The sequence below is a fragment of the Heptranchias perlo genome, chromosome 23, assembly GCF_035084215.1.
Source record: "Heptranchias perlo isolate sHepPer1 chromosome 23, sHepPer1.hap1, whole genome shotgun sequence".
Taxonomy (NCBI): domain Eukaryota; kingdom Metazoa; phylum Chordata; class Chondrichthyes; order Hexanchiformes; family Hexanchidae; genus Heptranchias; species Heptranchias perlo.
This window is the reverse complement of record NC_090347.1, coordinates 1,177,756-1,191,615: the sequence shown is the minus strand read 5'-3', so window position 1 is coordinate 1,191,615 and position 13,860 is coordinate 1,177,756.

Below are 13,860 nucleotides of genomic sequence, written 5' to 3'. Positions count from 1 at the left end.
CTCAGTACTGACCCTCCGACAGGGCAGCGCTCCACCAGTATTGTATTGGGAGTGACAGCCTGCGTTATGGGCTCAGGAATGGGCAGGGTATATAACGGAGGGGTGTATAATGGGGGTGTGTGTAACGGGGTGTATAATCGGCGGGGGGTGTATAAGGGGTGGGGGGGTGCGTGTATAACGGGTCGGGTGTGTAACGGGGGGTGTATAATGGGGGGGTATGTAACAGGTGTGTGTATAACGGTGGTGTATTACGGGGTGAATAATGGGGCTGTGTGTAACGGGGGTGTATAATGGGGGGTGTGTAACAGGGGGTGTAACAGGGTGTGTGTAACGGGGGGTGTAACGGGGGGGTGTAACGGGGGGGGGGGGTAACGGCGGGGGGGGGATGTAACGGAGTGTGTGTAATGGGGGGTTGTAACTGGGGTGGGGGGGGTGTAACGGGGGGGGGGGGTGTAACGGTGGGGGGGGGGGTGTAACGGGGGGGGTGTAATGGGGGGGGGGGTGTAACGGAGTGTGTGTAATGGGGGGTGTAACGGTGGGGCGGGTGTAACGGGGGGGGGTGTAACGGGGGGGGGTGTAACGGGGGGGTGTAACGAGGGGGGGGTGTAACGGGGGGGGGTGTAACGGGGGGGATGTAACGGGGGGGGGTAACGAGGGGGGGGTGTAACGGTGGGGCGGGTGTAACGAGGGGGGGATGTGTAACGGGGGGGGGATGTGTAACGAGGGGGGGGGGTGTAACGGGGGGGGGGGTGTAACGAGGGGGGGGTGTAACGGGGGGGGTGTAACGGGGGGGGTGTAACGAGGGGGGTGTAACGGGGGGGGTGTAACGAGGGGGGGGTGTAACGAGGGGGGGGTGTAACGGGGGGGGTGTAACGAGGGGGGGGTGTAACGGGGGGGGTGTAACGAGGGGGGGTGTAACCGGACCCGATTTGCTAACCCCAGTTTTTCTCCCAGGCCCAAAGTGCAAATTATTATGACATCATTTAAAAGTGAATTGGATAAGGATTTGAAAAGGAAAATTGTAAAAGGAGACAGGGAAAGAGCAGGTTTGTGGGATTGGTGAAGACAGGGCCAGTTGAATGGCCTCTTTCTGTGCTGTAATTTAAATACAAAGTAGGTTGATTAAAGGTGGAAACGAGACAGTGTCAGAAAATCAATATCGCAGATTTCACTCGATTACAGAACTTTTATACGACTTGAGACAAAAATAACAAAAGCTGCGTCACTTTGCTAACTTGGCCTGTAACGTAAATTATACCTGAGGTTTCATTCGCAACACAGTGAGACTTTCTCAAATTAACACAGGGACTGTTTCTCACATTAATAGTGAGATTTCCTCACATCAACAGCGAGAGTTTTGCGTGTTTAAACCATTTGAGGCTCTGTGACTGTTAGTTTTACTTGTTATGCAAATGGATGATCACAGCTCTGTGTCCTGACTTTCCAAATACCTGACCTTTAATGGAGAATAGATCCCCACAGCAAGGCCCCTCTCTGTTAAATTAGGAGGATGATTAAATGCTCACCCTCTATTGTGCTGGGCCTTCATCACCTCCTTGTGTCACGTCTTCACCAAGAATTTCTTGTGAAATGAAAGGTTTCGAATGTACTGCCTGAAGTTAAAAATCTCCGGGCTTCTGTCGCGTTTTCTGTGTTCAGTGGGACCGCATTCAGTGGCAGGGCATTCAATGAAAACCAAATATTTCTTCCTGATCACATCCCCCCACCATGAGGGAGCGCACGGTGCAAGGGCAGAGACTATTGGCCATCCTGCAGGGAGACCCCTGAGACGGAGTTTTATTTTCGGCCTAGGCTGTGAGAGATCACTGTGTTATTGGACCATTCTGGAGGGAAAAGAAAGGACCTGCATTTCTCTCACGCCTTTCACGACCTCAGGACGTCCCAAAGCGTTTTACAGCCAATGAAGTATTTTTTTGAAGTGTGGTCACTGTTGCAATGTGGGAAACGCGGCAGCCAATTTGCGCACAGCAAGATCCCACAAACAGCAATGAGATAAATAACCGGATAATCTGTTTTTAGTGATGTTGGTTGAGGGATAAATATTGACCAGGACACCGGGGAGAACTCCCCCCGCTCTTCTTCAAAATAGTGGCCGTGGGATCTTTTACATCCACCTGAGAGGGCAGACGGGGCCTCGGTTTAACGTCTCTTACAAAAGACGGCACCTCCGGCAGTGCAGCACTCCCTTAGTACGACACTGGGAGTGTCAGCCTGGATTGTGTGGGACTCGAACCCACAGCCTGCTGACTCAGAGGCGAGAGTGCGGACACTGAGGCACGGTGAGAAGTTGGGCCACTACTTGGAGCTCTTTCTACAACCAGTGAGGTCGGAGAATCATTGCCACGACCCCAGGGTCCAAGCCCACCCTTCTGCTGCTCCCCGGGGTTGCTGGAGACAGTAGCAATATGCTGGGAAATGGGACGGCACGAGGGATGGAGAAAGGGACTAGGCCTCACCATTCCCCCAGCATCGACACGCAGTGGGCAGGGAAGGAGACAGAGAGAGGGAGACAGAGAGAGGGAGAGTCAGAGAAGGAGGGTCAGAGAGGGAGAGAGTCATAGAGGGAGGGTCAGAGAGGGAGAGAGTCAGAGAGGGAGAGTCAGAGAGCGAGAGAGTCAGAGAGGGAGGGTCAGAGAGGGAGAGAGTCAGAGAGGGAGAGTCAGAGAGCGAGAGAGTCAGAGAGGGAGAGTCAGAGAGCGAGAGAATCAGAGAGGGAGAGTCAGAGAGTCAGAGCGAGAGAGTCAGAGAGGGAGGGTCAGAGAGGGAGAGAGTCAGAGAGCGAGAGAGTCAGAGAGCGAGAGAGTCAGAGAGGGAGAGTCAGAGAGCGAGAGAGTCAGAGAGGGAGGGTCAGAGAGGGAGAGTGTCAGAGAGGGAGGGTCAGAGAGGGAGAGTCGGAGAGGGAGAGTCAGAGAGGGAGGATCAGAGAGGGAGAGAGTCAGAGAGGGAGAGTCAGAGAGCGAGAGAGTCAGAGAGGGAGGGTCAGAGAGGGAGAGAGTCAGAGAGGGAGAGTCAGAGAGCGAGAGAGTCCGAGAGGGAGGGTCAGAAAGCGAGAGAGTCAGAGAGGGAGAGAGTCAGAGAGGGAGGGTCAGAGAGCAAGAGAGTCAGAGAGGGAGAGAGTCAGAGAGCGAGAGAGTCAGAGAGGGAGAGAGTCAGAGAGGGAGAGTCAGAGAGCGAGAGAGTCAGAGAGGGAGAGAGTCAGAGAGGGAGAGAGTCAAAGAGCGAGAGAGTCAGAGAGGGAGAGAGTCAGAGAGCGAAAGAGTCAGAGAGGGAGGGTCAGAGAGGGAGTGTCAGAGAGCGAAAGAGTCAGAGAGGGAGGGTCAGAGAGGGAGAGAGTCAGAGAGGGAGGGTCAGAGAGGGAGAGAGTCAGAGAGGGAGAGTCAGAGAGCGAAAGAGTCAGAGAGGGAGGGTCAGAGAGGGAGTGTCAGAGAGCGAAAGAGTCAGAGAGGGAGGGTCAGAGAGGGAGAGAGTCAGAGAGGGAGGGTCAGAGAGGGAGAGAGTCAGAGAGGGAGGGTCAGAGAGCGAAAGAGTCAGAGAGGGAGGGTTAGAGAAACTTAGAATCATCGAAATTTTCGGCACTGAAGGAGACCATTCGGCCCATCGTGTCCGTGCCGGCCGAGAAAGAGCTATCCAGCTTAATCCCACATTCCAGCACTTGGTCCGTGGCCCTGTAGGTCGCGGCACTTCAGGTGCACATCCAAGTACTTTTTAAATGAATTGAGGGTTTCTGCCTCTCCCATCCTCTCAGGCAGTGAGTTCCAGACCCCCACCACCCTCTGGGTGAAAAAATTTCTCCTCAGCTCCCCTCTAATCCTTCTACCAATTACTTTAAATCTATGCCCCCTGTCACTGACCCCTCTGCCTACCCTTGCCTTGTTTGCTCTCCCCAAATGCATTACCTCACACTTCTCTGGATTGAATTCCATTTGCCACTTTTCTGCCCACCTGACCAGTCCATCGATATCTTCCTGCAGTCTACAGCTTTCCTCCTCACTATCAACCACACGGCCAATTTTTGTTTCATCTGCAAACTTCTTGATCAAGCCCCACAATTTCAAGTCCAAATCATTAATATATATCACAAAAAGGAAGGGTCCCAGTACCGAGCCCTGTGGATCCCCACTGGAAACATCCTTCCAGTCGCAAAAACACCCCTCGACCATTACCCTTTGCTTCCTGCCACTGAGCCAATTTTGGATCCAACTTGCCACTTTCCCTTGGATCCCATGGGCTTTTACTTTTTTGACCAGTCTGCCATGTGGGACCTTGTCAAAAGCCTTGCTAAAATCCATGTAGATTACATCAAATACACTACCCTCATCAACTCTCCTTGTTACTTCTTCAAAAAATTCAATCAAGTTAGTCTAGAAGTATACGGGGCAAGATAAAGCAGAAAAAGAAAGCTTATGACTGTCACAGAAAACGAAATACTGCAGAAAGCCTAGAGGAGTACAGGGATGATGTAAAAAAGGAAATGAGAGCAAAGAGAGGGCATGAAAAAATGTTAGCTAGTAAGATTAAAGAAAACTCAAAGATGTTTTATCAGTACATTAAGAACAAGAGGATAGCTAAGGAAAAGGTGAGACCTATCAGGGATGATAAGGGTAACTTGTGTGTAGAAGCAGAGGATGTGGGTAGGGTTTTAAATGAATATTTTGTCTCCATATTCACAAAGGAAAGGGATGATCCGGACGTAGTAGTTAAAGAGGAGAGGTGTGAAATATTGGATAAGGTAAACATAACGAGAGAGGAAGTACTAGAGGGACTGGAATCCTTGAAAGTTGATAAGTCACCAGGGACGGATGGATTGTTTCTTAGGCTATTGAAGGAAGCCAGGGAGGAAATAGCGGATGCTCTGAGGATCATTTTCCAATCCTCACTAGATACAGGGGAGATACCAGAGGACTGGAAGACGGCAAACATAATACCATTGTTTAAAAAGGGTACGAGGGAAAGGCCGAACAATTATAGGCCGGTCAATCTTACCTCGGTGGTGGGCAAACTATTAGAATCAATACTGAGAGATAGGATAAACTGTCACTTGGAAAGGCATGGTTTAATCAGGGATAGTCAGCATGGATTTGTTCAGGGAAGGTCATGCCTTACAAATCTGATTAAATTCTTTGAGGAAGTGACAAGGAGGATTGATGAGGGTAGTGCAGTGGATGTTGTCTACATGGATTTTAGTTAGGCATTTGACAAGGTCCCACATGGCAGACTGGTCAGAAAGGTAAAAGCCCATGGGATAGAGGGAAATGTGGCGAATTGGATCCAAAATTGGCTCAGTAACAGGAAACAAAGGGTAAAAGTCGATGGATGTCTTTGCAAATGGAAATCCGTTTCCAGTGGTGTGCCACAGGGCTCAGTGTTGGGTCCCTTGCTGTTTGTGGTATATATTAATGATTTGGACTTGAATGTAGGGGGTACGATTGGCAAATTTGCAGATGACACAAAAATTGGCCGTGTAGTTGATAATGAAGAGGATAGCTGTGGACTCCAAGAAGATATCAATGGGTTGGTGGAGTGGGCGGAAAAGTGGCAAATGGAGTTCAACCGGAGAAGTGTGAGGTAATGCACTTAGGGAGGGCAAACAGTAAAAGGGAATACGCAGTAAACGGGAATATATTGAGAGGGGTAGAGGAAGTGAGAGACCTTGGAGTGCACGTGCACAGGTCCCTGAAGGTGGCAGTACAGGTAGATAATGTTGTGAAGAAGGCATACGGAATGCTCTCTGTTATTAGCCGAGGTATAAAATACAAAAGCAGGGATGTAATGATGGAACTGTATAAAACGCTGGTAAGGCCACACCTGGAATATTGTGCGCAGTTCTGGTCACCACATTACAGGAAGGACATAATTGCTCTGGAGAGAGTGCAGAGAAGATTTACAAGATTTTTAAAAATTCATTCATGGGATGTGGGGGTCACTGGCGAGGCCAGCATTTATTGCTCATCCCTAATTGCCCTTGAGAAGGTGGTGGTGAGCCGCCTTCTTGAACCGCTGCAGTCCGTGTGGTGAAGGTTCTCCCACAGTGCTGTTAGGAAGGGAGTTCCAGGATTTTGACCGAGTGACGATGAAGGAACGGCGATATATTTCCAAGTCGGGATGGTGTGTGACTTGGAGGGAAACGTGCAGGTGGTGTTGTTCCCATGTGCCTGCTGCTCTTGTCCTTCTAGGTGGTAGAGGTCGTGGGTTTGGGAGGTGCTGCTGAAGAAGCCTTGGCGAGTTGCTGCAGTGCATCCTGTGGATGGTACACACTGCAGTCACGGTGCGCCGGTGGTGAAGGGAATGAATGTTTAGGGTGGTGGATGGGGTGCCAATCAAGCGGGCTGCTTTGTCCTGGATGGTGTCGAGTTTCTTGAGTGTTGTTGGAGCTGCACTCATCCAGGCAAGTGGAGAGTATTCCATCACACTCCTGACTTGTGCCTTGTAGATGGTGGAAAGGCTTTGGGGAGTCAGGAGGTGAGTCACTCGCCGCAGAATACCCAGCCTCTGACCTGCTCTTGTAGCCACAGTATTTATGTGGCTGGTCCAGTTAAGTTTCTGGTCAATGGTGACCCCCAGGATGTTGATGGTGGGGGATTCGGCGATGGTAATGCCGTTGAATGTCAAGGGGAGGTGGTTAGACTCTCTCTTGTTGGAGATGGTCATTGCCTGGCACTTGTCTGGCGCAAATGTTACTTGCCACTTATCAGCCCAAGCCTGGATGTTGTCCAGGTCTTGCTGCATGTGGGCAGGGACTGCTTCATTATCTGAGGGGTTGCGAATGGAACTAAACACTGTGCAATCATCAGTGAACATCCCCATTTCTGACCTTATGATGGAGGGAAGGTCATTGATGAAGCAGCTGAAGATGGTTGGGCCAAGGACACTGCCCTGAGGAACTCCTGCAGCAATGTCCTGGGGCTGAGATGATTGGCCTCCAACAACCACTACCATCTTCCTTTGTGCTAGGTATGAATCCAGCCACTGGAGAGTTTTCCCCCTGATTCCCATTGACTTCAATTTTACTCGGGCACCTTGGTGCCACACTCGGTCAAATGCTGCCTTGATGTCAAGGGCAGTCACTCTCACCTCACCTCTGGAATTCAGCTCTTTTGTCCATGTTTGGACCAAGGCTGGAATGAGGTCTGGAGCCGAGTGGTCCTGGCAGAACCCAAACTGAGCATCGGTGAGCAGGTTATTGGTGAGCAAGTGCCGCTTGATAGCACTGTCGACAACACCTTTCATCACTTTGCTGATGATTGAGAGTAGACTGATGGGGCAGTAATTGGCCGGATTGGATTTGTCCTGCTTTTTGTGGACAGGACATACATGGGCAATTTTCCACATTGTCGGGTAGATGCCAGTGTTGTAGCTGTACTGGAACAGTTTGGCTGGAGGCGCAGATAGTTCTGGAGCACAAGTCTTCAGCACTACAGCCGGGATGTTGTCGGGGCCCATAGCCTTTGCTGTATCCAGTGCACTCAGCTGTTTCTTGATATCACGTGGAGTGAATCGAATTGGCCGAAGACTGGCTTCCGTGATGGTGGGGATATCGGGAGGAGGCTGAGATGGATCATCCACTCAGCACTTCTGGCTGAAGATGGTTGCAAACGCTTCAGCCTTGTCTTTTGCACTCACGTGCTGGACTCCGCCATCATTGAGGATGGGGATGTTTGCAGAGCCTCCTCCTCCCGTTAGTTGTTTAATTGTCCACCACCATTCACGACTGGATGAGGCCGGACTGCAGAGCTTTGATCTGATCCGTTGGTTGTGGAATCGCTTAGCTCTGTTTATAGCATGTTGCTTCCACTGTTTAGCATGTATGTAGTCCTGAGTTGTAGCTTCATTAGGTTGGCACCTCATTTTTAGGTACGCCTGGTGCTGCTCCTGGCATGCTCTTCTACACTCCTCATTGAACCAGGGTTGATCCCCTGGCTTAGTGGTAATGGTAGAGTGAGGAATATGCCGGGCCATGGGGTTACAGATTGTGCTGGAATACAATTCTGCTGCTGCTGATGGCCCACAGTGCCTCATGGATGCCCAGTTTTGAGCTGCTAGATCTGTTCTGAATCTATCCCATTTAGCACGGTGGTAGTGCCACACAACACGTTGGATGGTGACCTCAGTGCGAAGACAGGACTTCGTCTCCACGAGGACTGTGCAATGGTCACTCCAACCAATACTGTCATGGACAGATGCATTTGCGACAGGTAGATTGGTGAGGACGAGGTCAAGTAAGTTTTTCCCTCGTGTTGGTTCGCTCACCACCTGCCGCAGGCCCAGTCTGGCAGCTATGTCCTTCAGGACACATTACAATAGCTGGGATGTTGTCGGGGCCCATAGCCTTTGCTGTATCCAGTGCACTCAGCCATTTCTTAATATCACGTGGAGTGAATTGAATTGGCTGAAGACTGGCTGCTGTGATTTTGGGGATATCGGGAGGAGTCTGAGATGGATCATCCACTTGGCACTTCTGGCTGAAGATGTTAAGAATGTTGCCAGGGCTTGAAAATTGCAGCGATGAGGAGAGATTGGACAGGCTGGAGTTGTTTTCCTTGGAGCAGAGGAGGCTGAGGGGAGACTTGATGAGGTGCACAAAATTATGAGGGGCCCAGATAGAGTAGACAGGAACTATCTGTTTCCCCTAGCGGAGAGTTCAAGAACTAGAGGACATAGATTTTAGCTCTGTTAATGAAGGATGAAATTGGTATAATAGTGAGAAATGATCTTGGCTCAGAAGATCAAGATGTCGAATCAATTTGGGTGGAGGTAAGAAATAGCAAGGGAAAGAAATCACTGGTGGGAGTAGTATATAGGCCCCCTAACAATAGCTACACTGTCGGGCAAAATATAAATCAGGAAATAAGGGGGGATTGTAAAAAAGGTAATGCAATAATCATGGGCGATTTTCACTTTCACATCGATTGGACAAATCAAATTGGCAAAAATAGCCCTGAGGAGGAGTTCATAAAGTGTATTAGGGACTGTTTCTTAGACCAATACGTCGGGGAACCAACCAGGGAACAGGCCATTTTGGATCTGGTAATGGGTAACGAAACAGGATTAATGAATGATCTCAAAGTAAAGGATCCCTTGGGAAACAGTGATCATAACATGATAGAATTTCACATCCAGTTTGAGAGCGAGGATCTTGGGTCTGAAATTACTGTATTAAACTTAAATAAGGGCAATTATAAAGGAATGAGGGCGGAATTGGTGAAAGTGGACTGGGTAAACAGATTAGACGGTATGATGGTGGATAAGCAGTGGCAAACATTTAAAAAGATATTTTATGACTCACAACAAAAATATATCCCTGTGAGGAGGAAAGACTCCACAAAAAGGGTGAACCAACCATGGCTAACTAAGGAAGTCAAGGATGGTATCAGGTTAAAAGAAAAAGCATACAACATGGCAAAGATTGCTGGTAAGCCTGAAGATTGGGAAAACTTTAAAAACCAGCAAAGGATGACTAAAAGAATAATAAAGAGGGAGAAAATAAATTATGTGAGTAAACTAGCAAGAAATATAAAAACTGACAGTAAAAGCTTCTACAAGAAAATAAAAAGGAAGAGGGTAGCTAAAGTAAACATTGGTCCCTTAGAGGATGAGACTGGGGAAATAATAATGGAAAACAAGGAACTGGCAGAGGAATTGAACAGATATTTTGTATCTGTCTTCACAGTAGGAGACACTAATAACATACCAATAATAGAAAATCAAGGGGCAAAGGGGAGGGAGGAACTAAAAACAATCACTATCACTAGAGAAAAAGTACTAGGTGAACTAATGGGTCTAAAGGCTGGCAAGTCCCCTGGACCTGATGGCTTGCATCCGAGGGTCTTAAAAGGAAGTGGCTACAGAGATAGTGGATGCATTGGTTGTAATCTTCCAGAATTCACTAGATTCTGGAAAGGTCCCAGCAGATTGGAAAACTGCAAACGTAACACCCCTATTCAAGAAGGGAGTGAGACAGAAAGCAGGTAACTATAGACCAATTAGCCTAACATCTGTCATTGGGAAAATGCTAGAATCCATTATTAAGGAAGTAGTAGCAGGACATTTGGAGACTCATAATACAATCAAGGAGAGTCAACATGGTTTTATGAAGGGGAAATCATGTCTGACAAATTTATTAGAGTTCTTTGAGGAAGTAACGGGCAGGGTGGATAAAGGGGAACCAATGGATGCAGTATATTTGGATTTCCAAAAGGCATTCGATAAGGTGCCACATAAAAGATTACTGCACAAGATAAGAGCTCATGGTGTTGGGGGTAATATACTGGCATGGATAGAGGATTGGCTAACTAACAGAAAACAAAGAGTCGGGATAAAAGGGTCATTTTCAAAATGGCAATCTGTAACTAGTGGGGTGCCGCAGGGCTCAGTGCTGGGGCCTCAACTATTTACAATATATATCAATGACTTGGATGAAGGAACAGAGTGTCTTGTGGCCAAATTTGCTGATGATACAAAGATAGGTTGAAAAGCAAGTTGCGAGGAGGACACAAAGGGCCCGATGTTAGCAGGGCTGCGGGTTCTCGGCGGGGGGGCTATCAGGCGCGTGGGTAACGCGCCCGGCGAAATGAGTCAACCACCTGCGCGATCGTAGCATAATTGGATCCACTTACCTGCTCCTCCGGGTTCCCCGCTGCTGATCTGCGTGTCGGGCGGGCTGCGCATGCGCAGTGAGATCTGTCAGCTGGAGGAGCTCTATTTAAAGGGGCAGTCCTCCACTGACAGATGCTGCAACAAATAGCAAAAATTACAGCGTGGAGCAGCCCAGGGGGAAGGCTGCTCCCAGTTTAATGATACCTCACTCCAGGTATCAATACATGGGGTGAGGAGGAGGGGGAGGACAGAGATCTTCCCCCCGGCGGGCGGGTGGAAGCGGCCTGCCTCTGCCACCAGGAAGGCCTGGCTCGAGGTGGCAGAGGAGGTCACCTGCACCACCAACATATCGCCCACCTGCATACAGTGCAGGAGGTGCTCCAATGACCTCAGTAGGTCAGTCAAAGTGAGTACACTTACTCATTCCCCTACACTCAGTCTGCCACATCACCGCCCCCACCCCACATCTCCTTCAGCACTGCCAACACTACTCTGTCACATCACCCCTCATACCCACCCAAACCTCATCCTCATCGTACCTGCACCTACTCACCTCACCAGTACTCATCCCGCCACTACCACTCAACCCAATCCTCATACAATCTCATGGCTCTCTCTCATACTCACCCCTTCGTGCATCTCTTTCACGGCCAGCCTCACTCAACCTGCCACTACCTGAGCTGCAGCCACAGGGCATGCATCACATATGTGCAGTAGGCAGCGTAAGGCAAACGTGTCGTGAGCATGAAGGGGATGCACAAGGGTGTTTGAGGGTTTGTCATGGTTGTTACTTATATTGAATTTCTGACCAACTCACATTACATATTATATTGGCACCACTACTGCCATGTCTTCGCGAATCTTGTCTGGTCTGTGCAATAATGCCCTTTCCTGAGGATCACAATGAAGACCCACAACTGATGCCACCCATTGTGTCACTGCAGAGTGGGTGTAGGTGTATTTGCAGGGCTCTTTTGTGCAGACGGCTGAGAGACGTCGGTGATGTCCCTGGTTGCACCCTGGAAGGATGCGGAGGAGAGGTTGTTGAGGGCAGTGGTGACTTTGACAGCGACAGGTAAGAAGATGGTGCTCGGGCCAGCCAGGAGCAGCTTGGCATGAAGGAGGCTGCAGATGTCCACGACTACATGTCGAGTGACTTTGAGCCTCCGTGTGCACTGCTGCTCAGAGAGGTCCAGGAAGCTGAGCCTCGGTCTGTGGACCCTGTGGCGAGGGTAGTGCCCTCTGTGACGCATCTCTCTCTGCGGTTGCCCTCCCTCCTGCTGTACAGGTGGACGTGTCACAGCACTGTGTTGTGGAGCTCCACGTGTCAGAGGTGGATGGTGAGGCTGGTGATGCTGTTCACCCTCCGAGGAGGTCATGACTGCAGCTACGGTGGCCCCCATCCGCAAGATGTACATCTGAGGGGGTCCACAAGGTAGGTAAATGTCTCTGGACCCCGGGGTAAGTGTGCAAGTTGGTGACTTTGATTGTCAGGAGGAGGGTGGAGGCCAAAGTTTGTCCCAAGTGACAGAGTGGTCTCCTGCAATGAGTGAGGGTCTCCCCCCACCTCCCCCACCTGTCAAATGGACCTTTGCAGCTGCCACAGGCTGACCGCTGCAACAGGTCCATTTGAACTGGGAGTGTTTCCCCCAGTGTGGGAAACAGTCCCAGTTTGCTCTAAAATCCCACCCCTCCTCACATAATCCCTTAATCAGGTCAGTTAATGACCTGAACAAGCCAAATAAATAGCTTCAAGTGGCATCCCGCTGGCTTTAATTGCCTGCGGGATTCCCACCAGCGGGGGCTGCGCGCGCACGCCGGCGCATCAGCGGGGAACCCGGAAGTGCGCGGGTTCGAGGCAGGCTCCGGTCCCGCTCCGGGATTTCCCGATTTTCGGGGCCCCCCCGCCAGGAACGCACCCGATAGCGGGTGGTAAAATGCTGCCCAAAGTGTCTGCAAAGGGATATTGACAGGTTAAGCGAATGGGCAAAAATTTGGCAGATGGAATATAATGTGGGAAAATGTGAAGTCATCCACTTTGGGAGGAAAAATAAATAAGCAAAATATTATTTGAATGGAGAAATACTACAAAATGCTGCGGTACAGAGGGATCTGGGTGTCCTCGTACATGAAACACAAAAAGTCAACATACAGGTGCAGCAGGTAATCCGGAAGGCAAATGGAATATTGGCCTTTATTTCTCGGGGGATGGAGTATAAAAGCAGGGAAGTCATGCTACAACTGTACAGGGTGCTGGTGAGACCACACCTGGAGTACTGCGTACAGTTCTGGTGCCCTGATTTAAGGAAGGACATACTTGCATTGGAGGCAGTTCAGAGAAGGTTCACTCGGTTGATTCCAGGTATGGGAGGGTTGTCTTATGAGGAAAGATTGAACAGGTTGGGTCTATACTCATTGGAGTTTAGAAGAATGAGAGGAGATCTTATTGAAACATACAAGATTCTGAGGGGACGCGATAGGGTAGATGCTGAGAGGATGTTACCCCTCATGGGGGAATCTAAAACTAGGGGACATAGTCTCAGAATAAGGGGTCGCCCGTTTAAGACGGAAATGAGGAGGAATTTCTTCTCCCAGAGGGTCGTAAATCTTTGGAATTCTTTACCCCAAAAGCTGTGGAGTCATTGAATACATTCAAGGCTGAGTTAGACTAATTTTTGATCAGCAAGGGAGTCAAAGGATATGGGGAAAGGGCAGGAAAGTGGAGTTGAGGTAAAAATCAGAACAGCCATGATCTCATTAAATGGTGGAGCAGGCTCGAAGGGCCGAATGGCCTACTCCTGCTCCTATCTCTTATGTTCTTATGGTCTTATGGAGAGGTTGAGTAGAATGGGCCTATTCTCTCTGGAGTTTAGAAGAATGAGAGGTGATCTCGTTGAAACATATAAGATTCTGAGGGAGCTTGACAGGGTAGATGCTAACAGACTGTTTCCCCTGGCTGGAGAGTCTAGAACTAGGGGGCATAGTCTCAGGATAAGGGGTCGGCCATTCAAGACTGAGGTGAGGAGGAATGTCTTCAATCAGAGGATTGTGAATCTTTGGAATTCTCTACCCCAGAGGGCTGTGGATGCTGAGTTGTTGAATATAGAAGGCTGAGATAGATTTTTGGACTCTAGGAGAATCAAGGGATATGGGGATCGGGCAGGAAAGTGGAGTTGAGGTCGAAGATCAGCCATGATCTTATTGAATGTCGGAGCAGGCTCGAGGGGCCGACTGGCCTACTCCTGC